The following is a 16,432-nucleotide window of genomic DNA, read 5'->3' on the forward strand; positions in this document are numbered from 1 at the left end:
TTAGAATCAGTTCCTCTAAGTGATATTGTTAATATTAATGGAAATATTTGAATCTATAATTAAGCAACAGTCTTCCTTATTAGATAAATGCTTATACTTTCATGTATCAGCTGATCAGATAAATGCTTACATGTTTGTATGCCACTAGTCCACATGAGGAGAAAATAAAGGTCCACACCAGAAGTAATTTTAGGAGCTTTATTTTTACAGTTCATTAAGCCCAGCAGTTATCAAGGAATGTGACTATAAATTCAACAATTATTAAGGAAGATAACGACAAATATTTGATGAAGTAATGGAGAGGATCAATGTGGGTAGTGCTATTGATGTTGTGTATATGGACTTTCGAAAGGCTTGTGATAAAGTACCACATAATAGACTTGTTAGCAAAATTGAAACCCATGGGTTTAAAGAGGCAGTAGCAGCATGGATAAGAAATTGGCTAAGGGACAGAAAGCAGAGAGTAGTGGTGAACGATTGTTTGAAGTATAGTGGTGTCCTCAAGGGGTCAGTATTAGGACCACTGCTCTTTTTGACATATATTAATGACCTGGACCTGGGTATACAGGGCATAATTTCAAAGTTTGCAGATGACACAAAAAATAGTAAACATTGAAGAGGGTAGTAGCAGACTTCAGGAGGACATAGACAGACTGGTGAAATGGGCAGACGCATGGCAGCTGAAATTTAATGCAGAGAAGTGTAAAGTGATGCATTTTGGAAGAAAGAATGAGGGGAGGCAAATATGAACTAAATGGTACAATTTTAAAGGGGATGCAGAAACAGGGAGATCTGGGGGTTTACATACAGAAATCTTTGAAGGTGGCAGCACAAGTTGATAAGACTGTTAAAAAAGCATATGGGGTCCTTGGCTTTATTAATAGAGGCATAGAATACAACAGCAAGGAAGTTATGCTAAACCTTTATAAATCACTGGTTAGGCCTCAGCTGGTGTATTGTGTCCAATTCTGGGGGTCACACTTTAGGAAGAATGTCAAGGTCTTGGAGAAGGTGCAGAGGAGATTTACTCGATGGTACTAGGGATGAGGGACTTCAGTCACTTGGAGAGACTAGAGAAGCTGGGATTGTTCTCCTTAGAGCAGAGAGGTAAAGGGGAGATTTAATAGAGGTGTTCAAAATCATGAAGCGTTTAGATAGAGTAAATAAGGAGAAACTATTTTTATTGGCAGAAAGGTTGGTAACCAGAGGACATTTAAGATAATTGGCAAAAGAGCCAGAGATGAGATGAGGACACATTTGTTTACACAGCGAGTTATTATGATCTGGAATGCATTGCCCGAAAGGGTGATGGAAGTAGATTCAATAGCAACTTTCAAAAGGGAATTCGACAAAGACTTGAAGGGAAGAAAATTACAGGACTATGGGGCAAGAGCAGGGGAATGTGACTAATTGGATAGCTCTTTCAAAGAGCCGGCACAGGCACGATGGGCCGAATGGTTTTGTTCTGTGCTGTAAGATTCTATGGTTCTATGAAATATATGATAGTTCATAACAGAGGATTATTACACTTTTGATTGTACCCAACATTACAGTCATCTGTTACTCTTTTAACTTGTCATGTTACATACCACCAAGCTTTTAGAAGCATGTCCACATTCTAGTTTCAGAATTCCTACTTTCCGGCCTCCAGTGGAATCTGTAAGGAGAACCAAAGAGTTAATTTTCAACAGAGTTGTAACTGTACCATATCATTCACAACATATTTCTTGAAGTGCCAATTCCAAAGAAGTTGTGACTGCAATAGATTTTCATATCTTCAGTTAGGGGGTTCCAGGAATATTCAGTTCAATCTATTTCTTCACAAGGCTCTTTCCAATGGGCTATTTTTCAGTTTCAACCCCATGCAAGTTAGAACTGCTTACTTTAAAAAAAAACACACACACATAGGAATATGTTAGCAGGATAATGGAATACAAGGGATTCATATAATTCAGTTTTTTGACACATACCCCATATGCTGGAAATATCTATACACTGAAATGGATATATTGGATAGTATATTATATTATATATTAAAATCTTGCTTCTGCATGCATCTGTAATGTCACTCTTGACTTCTCCCATCTCACTTTGTTGATTGACTCAAAGTAAAACAGCAGCAAATCAGAACTGAAGAGGTAGGGAAGGTATGAATCAAAAGTGAGGAAATTTGCTAGAAAAACGACCAATGAGAAGCTACTCAGGACTTATGAAAACAACCAATCCTTTATGACCAATCAGGAGAGCCTATCAATAAAAGAAAGGAGAAGATGGACCAATCAAATCACTATTGCAGGTGCAGGCTCAGATTGGACCACTTGTGGAAGCCCCGGAAAGCCTGGTGCAATGTGAAATGGGTGGGGACCTGACGGGGGTCATTTCAACCCCCAAAAACAGGTGGATTGGGGGCGGGTGGGCAGTGAAAATTACAAGAAATTGGAGCGGGACCGCATTCTGGTTCCAACAAGCTTGCTTCCGGGTTTGACTCAGATGCTTCTAATACCCGGAAGTCCTGCTGGCGTTTAAAGCCAGCGGGTCAATATTTAAAGGGCCAATTTAGGCATTTAAACCACTTATGGGGATTAACTTTTAGTGTATTGAGTTACACAAATGATTTTAACTTTCCCTGAACGTGCCTCCTGTGGTCTCTGAAACATGCGTTGAAAACAGAAGTGAGTTGCAGCCAACCCTCTTTTGGAACTTTAAACCAGTGATTGACATGTGAATAAAAGGTGAGATTTTGCAGCAGGGCAATCAGTTCTCTCAGACAAACTTTTGGCTGGGAGTTCTTTGTGTTTAGACTGAGATTTCTTTGGTCACACTGAGAATTCTTGTGTTCAGACATATTTACCTACATTTTGGACCCCGTCAAACTGACAGGATCAGGATGGGGGTGGGGGGCAATGGATATTTTCTACTGAGGAGGAGGCACATCACCATCCATGGCAGGCACAGCATGCAGTTTTGGGAGTTGCAGGTGCACAAGACAGGTGCTCCATAAGGACCTGGAGAAGAGCAGAGAGGGGAACAACGGAGGTGCCGAGGTCGCAGGAAGCAGCACTCACGAGGCAGAGGCTGAGCATCCTGGACCTCTCTGTGGAGCAGTATCTACGCAGACTCAGATTGAGTCACCAGGTGGTCGCAGACATTTGCACGCTCATTCATGCAGTGCTGCTCCTGGCTGGGCCTGGTGGCCATGCATTGCCCATTGCAGGTAAAGTCTCTACTGCCTTCAATTTCTTCACGTCCAGATCCTTCCAGGGCACCAGCGGTGACATCACCAGGGTCTCTCAGTCGTCTGCACATAAGTGTTGAGGACAGGCGATGGATGACTTGTTTGCCAGGACATCCACCTACGTCAACTTCCCCTGCAACAACATCAGCCAGACTGAGAGGGCAGTGGGTTTCAACACTCTCACTGGCTTCCCACGGGTGCAGGATGCAATTGATTGCACACACGTAGCAATCCAAGGACCTGCACATGATCCAGGACTGTTCATCAACCGAAACGGATATCACTCCATCAATGCGCAGCTGGTTTGCGACCATCGGAGGAAATTTCTGCAGGTGTGTGCCAACATCACAGCCCTCTTCCATGCACAAGACAGACTGGTTGACTCCTTGGATTCAAGGGATACCCCCTGCAGATGTGGCTCATGACACCTGTGAGAAACCCCACCAACGAAGCACATCAGCGGTACAACGACACCACCAGGTCTGTCATTGAACAAGCCATTGGAATGCTGAAGATGCGCTTCAGGTGCCTGGATTGATCTGCAGGAGCCCTTCACTACTCACCAGTGATGGTGTCCAGAATAATCGTCATGTGTGCATCCTGTACAACATTGCTCAGCAGAGCGGGTTACAGGTGGAGGAGCTCGAATGCACTCATGAAGCATCCTCATCTGCCGGCAACATTGAAGAAGACAATGAAGAGGAGGAGAACGAAGATGGGGAACCCATCGCCAGAGCAGCGGCGCACATGGCTTCTCGTGATGCCAGAGATTCACTCATATCTAACAGATTCTCATAATGAGATCAGCAAACTGAAGATAGTGAATTACACCGACCGCCTGGAACAACCACCACCACCAACACCACCCGCCCACCCCCGTTTGCACAAAACAGTTCTTCAACCACGCACATACCCATTGTAAATGCACCCAATGGGTGGCATCATGTCTTGGTATTCATGATGAAGCACATGAAAGGGCACTTTCACAAAAGGGAGACAAGAATGGGCAAGATGTGGCAGTGGTAGTGAGAATTATAATATTTAATGTGCATTTATCAAAAAACAAATATAAATGAAAAACATGACATTCTGTCAGCCGCCCCTGTGCATACACTTGGTGATTACAAAATCTTAGCCTTCCTCTTTCTAACGCTTCTACATGGTGCATCCCCTGTGACTTCAGCAGAGGTAGTTAGAGGTTGCTCAAATTCATGCCCTGACTGTTTAGATGCTTTCGGCCTACATCCTCTGGGTTTTGGAGCCCGTAATGGCCCCACCAAGGACTGCTCTACCTGAACATGCGCAGGGGCAGACTCGGCCATTGGGGGAGGAGGCAGTATTGCGGGTACTAGTTGGTGGGGGTATAACGGGTGAAAGTTGGGAGTGCTTTGAATGGAGTCCCCACTTCCATGTCTCCTTTCGGGCAGCATCCAGAGTCCGCATGGTGGTTGTCATGGCCTGAATGGACTCGTGAGAGCCGTACTTGAAGCTCAATGGAGGCTGTCACTCTCTCCATCGAAGACATTCCTGCACTTACCTGCACCACCAATCCACTAGTGGTGGAATTGGGTCCTCCATCCTATCCAATATTGTGGAGATTGTGCGTGACACCTTTTCCATTACCTCAAAAAGGTGGAGATGTACCTCGATCATTCTCACTCTCAATGATGTCTCCCAGGGTTCATCATCTGTGTCCAGCTGAGCAGAGCTTGGAGATGAGTGCGCCCCCAAACGCGGACTCTCCACAGCTGCCCAGGCCAACGGTATCTGTTCGTGCACACTTGTGAGTGGTGAATCACCAGGTGACAACCCAACTACCTGTCTAACAGGACCCACTCTTGCGCTCTCTTCTCCTACAAGGGGAAAAAGAACAGACGTATGAGTGAGTGAAGGTGAAGTCGTCACCTGATGGATACATTGCTTTGGGTGAGGCTGACAATGAAGCAGGTGCATCAGAGGGTGAGTATAACTCAGATTCATCACATTGCATCAGGATTGGGGTGAGTGGGAGTGGTGGGTTCACAAATGGGGAAGTGAGGAAGTGCACAGAAAGTAAAGGTAAGTTGATGATGAGATTTAAGTGGCTGTGAGGAGTGATGTGGTGGAGTACGCTTGGCAAGACAGGGTGAGAGGAGGCCATTTAGCCCCTCAAGCCTGTTCTGCCATTCAATGAGATCATGGCCGATCTGTGACCTAACTCCATGTACCCACCTAAGCCCCATATCCCTTAATACCTTTGGTTAACAAAAATCTATCAATCTTAGATTTAAAATTAACAATTGAGCTAGCATCAACTGCCGTTTGCAGAAGAGAGTTCCAAGGGGAGGGCGGGTAATGTACACCCAGGATGAACGGTGAATGAATCAGTAACTGTACTCACTTTTCCTGACCTGGTTCGGTCATTAAAGTGTTTCCTGCATTGTACCCATGACCTTGCCATCATGCTCCTGCTGCTCAGCTCCTCTACCACCTCCAGCCATGCCTTCTTGGAGGCAGAAGCAGGGCGCCTCCTCCAGTCAGTCAGGTATAGTATCTCCATCCTGCTTCTAACATCAGCCAGTAGCAACTCAAGAGAGGAGTCACTATAATGGAGTGCTACCTTCAACCTGTGATGCTGCATTTTTCAATTTTTCTCCTTTCTCCTTCAAAATCCATGGTTGCAATGGCCCATTAAATATTCCAGTTCCCAGCATGTCATTCGGGTGCTCAGTACGCCCGCCACGCAGCTTGGAGACGCGAAACCCAGAAGTAAAATTAAAGGCCTTCAATTTACTCCCGGTCGCTCAAGCCGACGCACAGAATTTTTTTCCGGATTTCCCACACAGCTAATCACCCACCCACAGACTTACCGCCGCCATGTTAAAATCCTGCCCCGCGGGTCTCCAACCTTCTCCCCTCTCTCTAGCACTTGGGAAGTGAGCGTTCCCCAGGTGCTCCTGAGAGGTATATCGGGGCTTTTATCTCATCTAACAGTACTCTATTCTAGATCATTGAACTCATTAACTCCCTCTTTGATTGCAGTATTTGTTGTTTTTGCTTCTTTTTCTCCCAATCTTACGAAAATGTTTCCTTTTCTTTTGTTCAGAATCAAGAGCTTGTCTTTTTCTCATCAAAGTTGCTAACTGACCTGCTACATGGTCCCAGCATCTTTTCACTGTAACTATGTGTCATAGACACATATTTCGGGATGTTCCTGAGCTATCAGCTTGTAAGAGGTTTGTCAGGTTAGTTAAACTGTTGCTCAGCTTTTGCTTTATTTTTTGGGTTGGCTTGGAGTTGTTGCATCAATCAGGCACCTCAATCTTTGCTGCAGATAGAAATTTAAGGTCTCACGATAAATCAGGTGTCCCTGCCTGCAGCATAGGGTTCAGTCCAGGAGTGCAGCGACCCATAGTGTTTGGTCAGTTACTTTTGTCCAAAAATTATCAATTGTGAAGTCAAAACTGTTGAACCAGAAGGCACCATTTTAATTATACTTTGTTCCAGAGGACCCCCTTAGAAATGTGTGCACCATTCAGGGTGAGCAGAGGGGGAGGGGCGAGTGTAATAGTATTCGGAAGAAACATATACAATTTCAAACTAGCTGCAGGCAACCATGTGCACTATGAAATAGTAGGATTAGGGTATATGGCCACATTTTTCATATGGTGAGTTTACACCATTAAAGACAGATGCTATGGAGACCACAGCTGCTTTCTGACATGGGGTGGGGGGAGACAAAAATCAGAGTCTGAGTCATCGTATAGCTTGTTTTGCTAAGACTGAGATCTCATCTGACAATATTCCTGATTCCAGCAGAAAACTTGTGAGAGAATATTTCCCTGCTGCCAATAACCAGGAGCAGCATGATTGGTATTAGTAATCTGATTTTATTTTTACCTGCCACCTCTTCGGTCATTGAGTCATCCTGGCCTGCTTTTACACATTTTCTAGCATATAGGTCGGGAACTCACTGCCTGAAAGGGTTGTGGAGGCAGGAACCCTCACAACATTCAAGAAGCATTTGGATGAGCACTTGAAATGCCATAGCATACAAGGCTACGGACCAAATGCTGGAATATGGGATTAGAGTAGACAGGGCTTGATGGCCGGCGCGGACACGATGGGCCGAAGGGCCTCTATCCGTGCTATATAACTCTATGACTCTATAACAGCAAAGGCAATGAGGTCAGGGGATAGATTCTCAGTTGGTCAACGGCATGGACAGACAACAAAAAATTAATATTGGAAGTTTAGCAATAAAATCACAAACTAAATTGTGGAATTAATTTACACTCAAACTCCTCTGAGCTTGAGCTCTAGTCCTGTCTGGCTTTGTGTTGTATTTTAATTGCAATTTTCAAGGGTTGGAGGATTACCAACACTCAAAGTGTTGGTGACTGCACAGTGATATTACAAGCTATGCAATATTGGTTAAAGTGGCATAGGCAAGTGTACAGAAAGGCATACGCTTATATCAACTTGGTTCAGTCACATGGTATTGTAGGATTTTTACCAGTGTTGTGGGAATTGAATTCTGTCATCCTGTACATTTTTCCATACAAACTGTAAGTCAATGGCTTTGATTATTATAATACCTTTAATGTAAGTTGCAGGTTGGCTCAGTGTTGTATTTTACTCTCTTCTCTGTGTTAGAAGGTCATGGCTTCAGGTCCCCAGTTCTAGCATTTGCGCATGCAATCTAGGCTGAAATTTCAGGGAATGAGGGAATGCTGAGCTGTTGGAGATGCTGGGCGCTAAATTGGGCCGTGTTGAGCCCGTTGTTTCGGTGCTACACGGCCTCTCCGACATCCAAGATGGCGTCTTGGATGTGCACACACGTTTCCTGCGTGACGTGTGCCAGACGCCATCTTGGTATAGGGGTTTGTGCAGGTGCAGATAACGAATGCTGGAATCATGTAAAGTAGGGAGAAAATGGCTTCAATCTGTGTGCAACGCTGATTTAAAGTGATACACACCATTTTGGGACTTAACACTCGACTCAATGCATAGTCTTAACCCCGACCATCTGAACGTGTCTTAGAGTGCCTGGAGGACCCCCCACTGGTGCTATTTAAAGGGACCATGCAGGATTTACAGGTTAGTGGCTGGATTATTGCCACTGGCACCGAGACATTTGTAATTGTTTTTGGAGGTCTCCTATACTTGAATACTAGGACGCGGGGACATGGCCTAACATTTAGAGCCAGGACATGCAGGATTGAAGTTAGGAAATGCTTCTACACACAAAGGGTGGGAGACGTTTGGAACACTCTTCTGCAGATGGCAGTTAATGCTAACTCACTTGTGAATGTTAAATCTGAGATTGATAGATTTCTGTGAACCAAGGGTATTAAGGGATATGGGGCTACGGAGGGTATATGGAATTAGGTCATAGGTCCACCATGATCTCACTGAATGGTGGAACAGGCTCGAGGGGCTAAATGCCACGACCACTTGCTGCCTCATGATATACGCCACGTTCTCCTGCAAGAAAGCGGGACGTGTGTCTGGGTGATGTGCCTGTCATTTTTTTTTTATTCATTCATGGGATGTGGGCGCACTGGCGAGGCCAGCATTTATTGCCCATCCCTAATTGCCCTTGAGAAGGTGGTGGTGAGCCGCCTTCTTGAACTGCTGCAGTCCATGTGGTGAAGGTTCTCCCACAGTGCTGTTAGGAAGGGAGTTCCAGGATTTTAACCCAGCAACAATGAAAGAACGGCGATATATTTCCAAGTCGGGATGGTGTGTGATTTGGAAGGGAACGCGCAGGTGGTGTTGTTCCCATGTGCCTGCTGCTCTTGTCCTTCTAGGTGGTAGAGGTCACGGGTTTGGGAGGTGCTGTCGAAGAAGCCTTGGCGAGTTGCTGCAGTGTATCTTGTGGATGGTACACACTGCAGCCACAGTGCACCGGTGGTGAAGGGAGTGAATGTTTAGGGTGACAATCAAGCAAGCTGCTTTGTCCTGGATGGTGTTGAGCTTCTGGAGTGTTGTTGGAGCTGCACTAATCCAGGCAAGTGGAGAGTATTCCATCACGCTCCTAACTTGTGCCTTGTAGATGATGGAAAGGCTCTGGGGAGTCAGGAGGTGAATCACTCGCTGCAGAATACCCAGCCTCTGACCTGCTCTTGTACCCACAGTATTTATATAGCTGGTCCAGTTAAGTTTCTGGTCAATGGCGACCCCCAGGATGTTGATGGTGGGGGATTCAGCGATGGTAATGCCATTGAATGTCAAGGGGAGGTGGTTAGACTCTCTCTTGTTGGAGATGGTCATTGCCTGGCGCTTGTCTGGAGTGAATGTTATTTGCCACTTATCAGCCCAAGCCTGGATGTTGTCCAGGTCTTGCTGCATGTGGGCTCGGACTGCTTCATTATCTGAGGGGTTGCGAATGGAACTGAACACTGTGCAATCATCAGTGATAGAGGGAAGGTCATTGATGAAGCAGCTGAGGATGATTGGGGCTAGAACACTGCCCAGAGGAACTCCTGCAGCAAGGTCCTGGGGCTGAGATGATTGGCCTCCAACAACCACTACCATCTTCCTTTGTGCTAGGTATGACTCCAGCCACTGGAGAGTTTTCCCCCTGATTCCCATTGACTTCAATTTTACTAGGGCTCCTTGATGCCACACTCGGTCAAATGCTGCCTTGATGTCAAGGGCAGTCACTCTCACCTTACCTCTGGAATTCAGCTCTTTTGTCCATGTTTGGACCAAGGTTGTAATGAGGTCTGGAGCCGAGTGGTCCTGGTGGAACCCAAACTGAGCATCGGTGAGCAGGTTATTGGTGAGTAAGTGCCGCTTGGTAGCACTGTCAACGAGACCTTCCATCACTTTGCTGATGATTGAGAGTAGACTGATGGGGCAGTAATTGGCCGGATTGGATTTGTCCTGCTTTTTGTGGACAGGACATACCTGAGCAATTTTCCACATTGTCAGGTAGATGCCAGTGTTGTAGCTGTACTGGAACAGCTTGGTTAGCTGCCAGTGTATGAGGCCTGTGAGTTGTGGGTGGACGGCTTGAAACAGTGGGAATGTGTAAGGGCGAGAGGAAGCATTTGATTGGAAGAGTTGAGTACTGATGGAAACTTTACTGGTATGTGGGTGATGGGGGGTGTAATGCGTGGTGTAGTTGGTAGGAGACGCCACTTGCCAGTTGGCTTCACTCACCTTAACAACTCATGTCAAAGCATTGAACTTCTTCCTGCACTGCATCCATGTTCATGATGCTGTGCGCCTGGCATTGACTTCATCCCCTACTGCCTCCCATATGTCTGGAGGGCCTCTTGCCCTGCACCCCCCCACCCCTTGCAGGTATAGGATGTCCCTCCTTCTGTCCACTTCTTGCACCAAGGTCTCTAGTGCATCAGCAGAGAACCTTGGTGCATGCACTCTCGCAGGCCTGGTACCAACTCAGATCGGCAGATTGGTGAGCTCTGGTGTGCAGATTGGAGGATGTGGGATTTAGTAGTGTGCAACCTTTATTCATTGTTTTAACATAACTCATCAGTGTGTAAACATAGGGATGGGATCTGCATCTGTATTTTACGTGTACAATGTCTGATCTCTGTTCAGACTCCATGCAGACAGTAAACTGTTATTTTCAGCAAATAACAGGTACAAGCTACCTTTAAGAGATTTCTAAGAAACATCCTCCCTTTAAGAGATGGAGCGCCCTCTGATGGTGGAAAGTGTAAATTGCATTCATTCCACGTGCAAGGCCTGGAAAGGAACGCTGATTGTAGGTAAGTGCTCCCTTGGGTCCAAACTTGCGTCCTGCCTGCCCAGAGTCCATCAGGCGCGGGATATTAGCGCGCTAACATCACCCAGAATGGACCCTTATCCAATGTTTCCCCCGCTGTCTTTCAGATGAGATGTTAAACTGAGGCCCCATTTGCCAACTCGGGTGGATGTAAAAGATCCCATGGCACCGTTCAAAGTACTGCAAGGTAGTTCTCCTGATACCATGGCCAGCATATGCCTTAACTAACACCACCAAACAGATTATCTAGTGATTTATCTTATTGCTGATTATGGGACCTTGCTGTGAACAAATTGGCTGCCATGTTTTCCTACATATCAATGGTGACTACAAGTCAAAAAGTAAATCTGTGGCCTGTGAAGCGCTATGGGACATGCCAAGGATGTGAAAGGTTCCAAATAAATACTAGTTTGTTGTTGCATTTCCTATTTTTATTAGATTAATAGTGCACTTGGAGCTTTAAGGCAGGTAGTTAAAGACAAGAACTAGAGTGTGAAAGGAAAAGCATTGGGGTGAAGGTGGCTTGCTGCCTAGAAGAGGTCATGGCAGGTCTTTGTAGGATGCTGACAGGTGAGAACACAGGCTGATGGCCTGAAAGAAGCCAACGGCAGTTGAGACCCTATTCATCTGCACCCCATCCTCCTCAAGGCTGCACATCCTTGCACCCCCAAAATCTCCCAGACTCCCCTGCCAGGACCTCCTTGATTCCAGGTGCCCTTCTTAGTGTTCCCAAATCCCTAAACCACCCTTCCAATGCTCCCGAACCCCAGTCTTGAAATGCTAGAGAGACAAAGCTTGGAGCGGTTGTCTCTGTGTCAGGAATGAGAGTTCAAGACACTGGAGTATACTCTTATAAAATGTATAACAGGAATTGATACTCGCGGACAACAAATACGTTGATGCGAAGACTGCGGAAGACCTCACATTACAGTTGCTGAGCTCAGTAGCAGGGTGATCAGCCCTGGGTCTTCCTAACTTTGCGTTATAAGTTAAGAGCTTTGACTAGGTATTATTTCTTCCTAGCTCTCAACTGTTCCAATCCTGTTAACTCAGGAAAACCAACCCTGAATTTGGAATTTCCAATTCCATGTCCTTCTCTACTTTAATTTCATTCCTCTATTCGGTGTTTAACTCTATCCTGGTTGTTTCATTAATTTATATGTAAAAGGTCAGGTTCCCTATGGAGTATGAATCTGAGCCTTGAGTAAAATATTTAATTTAGTCGTTGTACAATATATGATCTCATCCTCCTGAGCCACATTAATCATTCCATGCAATGGTGTTGTCAGCGTGACTGAACATGTCTGGAACTCGTTCTTCAACATGCATTCCACATACTGGTTGCCTCGCCCACAACATATGACATCTGCACACATCAGTATCCCATGATCATGCCACATGAGAAATCAGATACAATCCATTCCTGGTTTTCTAGGCTATATATCAAAAGATCAGAGATGGTGGTGAGGGTGGGGGGGGGTGGGGGTGGGGGTGAGGTCTGAAGGGATTCAATTAGAATCTCCTGGAAGGGCTGCGGTTTGGCATGAGTGAAGAGGAGGTGACGGCTCCAGAATATCCTGATTTGCAGGAATCATAACGTGGATGACATCTTCACACAGCTGCATGGGACATCAGAGGGGAGATCCTCTCTGAAGTCTTTACTATGTGATTCAGTCTACCTGGACACCACAGCTTAACCTCCTCCTACACCACTTGCCAATAAAGAGATATTCCCTCAAACCATTACCCACCCTACCATATGACAACACAAGACCCCTTTTTGTCCCATCATGACTGGCAATAATCGTCATCTGAGTGAATAAGTCAGCACCAAATCAGTACACTCTTTCCAGACCGTAATCTCCATGAATAACAAAACAGAAGATTAGTGTACATTCTATTTTAATATAATAATGGCCAAATGGAATCAAACAGTCATCCTACTCTTTCCTATCTCTGTGCTTCCCCTGGTGCCTACAGGCTTATCTCCTATTCTAGTGCTCCTGTTAAGTGCCACTTGAGGGTTATGGTCATGAGAGAGGTGGCTCCTCATGCTGAGCAGAAACGTTATGGGCCTGAGGTGGCCCTCTATTCATAGCATCCTGGCTTGGCGCTGCTGCTTGCTACACTCTGCAGGATACTCCTGGGCAGCTTGGTTTCATCTCCCATATTCCACTGGCAAAGATGCTCTGAAGGTGAAGGCCAGAGTCTTGGCATGTGTTGTTGACCTAAGAGACGGCTGTACCATGCTGCTGGACTCCAGCCATCGCTTTTCACTGGGCCCCGGATCAGTAGCCCCACTGATCAGTGGGATAGCAGCTCTAAGATCCTGAAAAGCCTGAGACACACCTGCGGCCACAGTCCGGGAGCTGTGATCTATGCTGTGCTCTATTCGATACCCTATTGACTCCAAAGCTGCAGTCCGCGCTTCCATGGAAGTGGGGGCCCCAACTAACCCCCTGACTGCCTCTTATCTCGGGACCTGCTGCAGAGTTCAATGCAGCTGCCATTTGCTGCATTAGTGCCTGCAAGTAAGATAAAACTGTGATGTTGCAACAAAACTATGTGAAAAAAATTGCTGCCTTTGAGCTAGTGACAACTGGCAGTGAAACTGTCAGCTACTGACCTGAAAGCATGGTATATTGTAGCTCATGGACTTTCACCGAGGGGGAATTAGATAGCAAGAGAGCTGTAGGCTCTATAGTCAGAACTGTTAGTTGCTGCACAACCTGGACGATTGTCCTCAGAGCCTGAACAGATGTTCCTCAAACATCCTTCTTTCCAGGCGAGTACCCATGCATTCTGGATCCCACAACTCTAAAGCCATAGGCAACCTTCTCCTCAGCATTCATTGGAAAGGGAGCACATCCTCACCCACTTCCCTCTTCTCTGGGTCCCCCATGCTCAGTGAATCACCCAGTTCCAATTCTCACCACCACTATCTAATTCCCCCTCGGTGAAAGTCCATTAGCTACAATATACCATGCTTTCAGGTCAGTAGCTGACAGTTTCACTGCCAGTTGTCACTAGCTCAAAGGCAGCAATTTTTTTCACATAGTTTTGTCTGAAAGAGTTTCTAGTTATTGGTGTGAGAGTTGATTCAACCTTCCTGTAAAGTAGCTCAGAAACTTCATGCGGCTCAACACTTGAGCTGATGTAGCTAAATCGAGAACTGGCTTGTTACATTCATTATGCGTTTTACAATTGTACTGAAAATCAGCTGTCCTTGAAGCAGTCTTAATGATGGAACACCCAAGGGCTCCAGTGAGAAGGTAGATGCCTGAGATGAATATCTATGTCCTGCAGCCAGTTACTAAGACGCACTCATCACTCATTCTTTCCAGGCTGGGGTGCTGTGTCTTCCTGGTTAGAGCAGCTAACTACCTCAGGCATGCTATAAAGGAGGAGAAATAAGTCAAGTACTGCAAAAAGGAAGCTAGAGGTTGTTTTCTGACAGAAAGTGGGCCTATTTTTAACTTGCTGCCTTTCTTTGCTTTGTTTTAAATTTGTTATTTGCTTCCTACATATAATTTTTGTGATTAATAATGTATAATGAAGAAGCAAAAAGGCTTGTAGAGTATTTGTACTTTCATTTTCTATGTCAATTAAGTACCAAAATCTTACTCTTAGGTCAAAACATCCTGCATGAGCCTTTGGTCCATTTAGTTCTTCTATTTTGTTTCTCTCTATAATTGACACTATTATTAGAACCAATTTACTTCTGGTTTCTCAATCTTGTTTATTGACATCAATGATGTTACATAACTTACAAAAAAAATTCCAATATAGAATAGTACAGTTCAAGGTATGTTACAAGGCAATAGCATATTATGGATTGAAACAATGTCTTGGATGCTGAATGAAGCAAAGAAGATAATTTTGAAAATAAGGGTTTAAATAGATTTTTTTAAAATCAAAGAAATGACATATTTCACAATGGCGTGATTAAAATTTATCCATTGAATTGTCTTCCGGGTCTTCAATTGCTTTCATTAAAGTTTTTACTTGAAGGTCTTGGTCTGTCTCAAAAGCCTGGGCTCCAACTGGATATTTTTATCCAACAATAGTTAAGAAATAGCTTTCAATCACATCTGATCATTCTAAGCATGTCCAGTTTGCAAAACGTCCTTGCATATAATCTGTGCATTAACTGGAGTTGAAGTGCAGAATGGTGTATCCCTCGATCCTGTAAGGATTTGAGTTACTTTGCTTTTCCAAAAGGCTTTGAAAGGAACTGGAGATTAAATGCCCATAAGCTTTATTTTGGGAAAGTGATGAATTGATACAAATATATTATAATTGTACTTTCCTATTATGAATTCCTCACAGAAAAAACAAAAGTAGCACATGTGAAGACAGACAACTGTTATCATGCGAGAAACAGCAATGGGAATAACAACAGCTGTTTCTTTTTCTTGTGAATGATTAGAAAAGAAAAGAAAAATTGTTTTTGAGAATGGATTTTTTTTAGTCAGTCGTTGCTTTTGACTGTGCATATTCAGTTAAAAATTCTCTCCTGAGACATATTTGAAGCATAATGATTTTTATAATATAAAAATGCATTAATGATCAACTGTCAGTATTTTACAGAGTAATTGTTTTTGTTTATGGAAATTTATGTTTATTATAAACTCACTAATAGTGCACCCATGGTGCATGATGGGAATGCATAGCAGGAAATTGTTCAACCCCAACCTATAATTTTCTGTTCATTAATTTTAACAAGCAGAACATTTTTAGCTTGAAGGCAAGAAGATAGGAACTGGCTTATGATGGAGAAAGTGGTGATGGAGGTATGTGACATGGGAGAACTGGTGGGGATGGTTCAAACGGAGCCTAGTCACCTGGGTCCCCTCCCCCTCAAGGGTGTTAGACTCTGCTCCCCCTCATGCTGCTAGTTGCCAGAAACCCCCAAAACATCCTCCCAAGGCCTGCTGGACCTAAAGACTGCCCTCCTCAGGCTTTCTCTCCTCCATTCCTTGATCTTGCAACCCCCCTCTCCACTTCCTCCATGCTTCAATTCTCCCTTAGTATTCCCTAATTCCATGACTGCCTCTAATGCTCCGAGATCTTTGAGAACTCCTTCCCCAATACCCCTGGGTCCTAGGATCTCTCTGCCAACAATCCCAGAACCCTGCCCCAGTACTCCCAGTACCTCCCTTTCTGGTTTAACTAGAACCCTGTGAGCCTCCTCCTAGTGCTCTCAGACCCTATGAGTTCACCTCAAGGTACTGCTAGACCTTGGGTGTTAGCTGAAGCCTCTTGGGTCTGAGGTGGCCCTTCAACTTCTTGTGCTGGTCCTTGAGATGACCAAGCCCCAGCAGGGCACATTTAAATAGCAGCGCATGTCAGCCTGTGACACTGCAGACTCCAGTTTCTGTGGTTTCCGCCTCATTTGCAATCTGGGTAACTTACATCCAAAGATATGAGGCATGGCAATTGAGGAGCTCCTGTCA

Source organism: Heptranchias perlo, chromosome 13 (genome assembly GCF_035084215.1).
Source record: "Heptranchias perlo isolate sHepPer1 chromosome 13, sHepPer1.hap1, whole genome shotgun sequence".
NCBI classification, from domain to species: Eukaryota; Metazoa; Chordata; class Chondrichthyes; order Hexanchiformes; family Hexanchidae; genus Heptranchias; species Heptranchias perlo.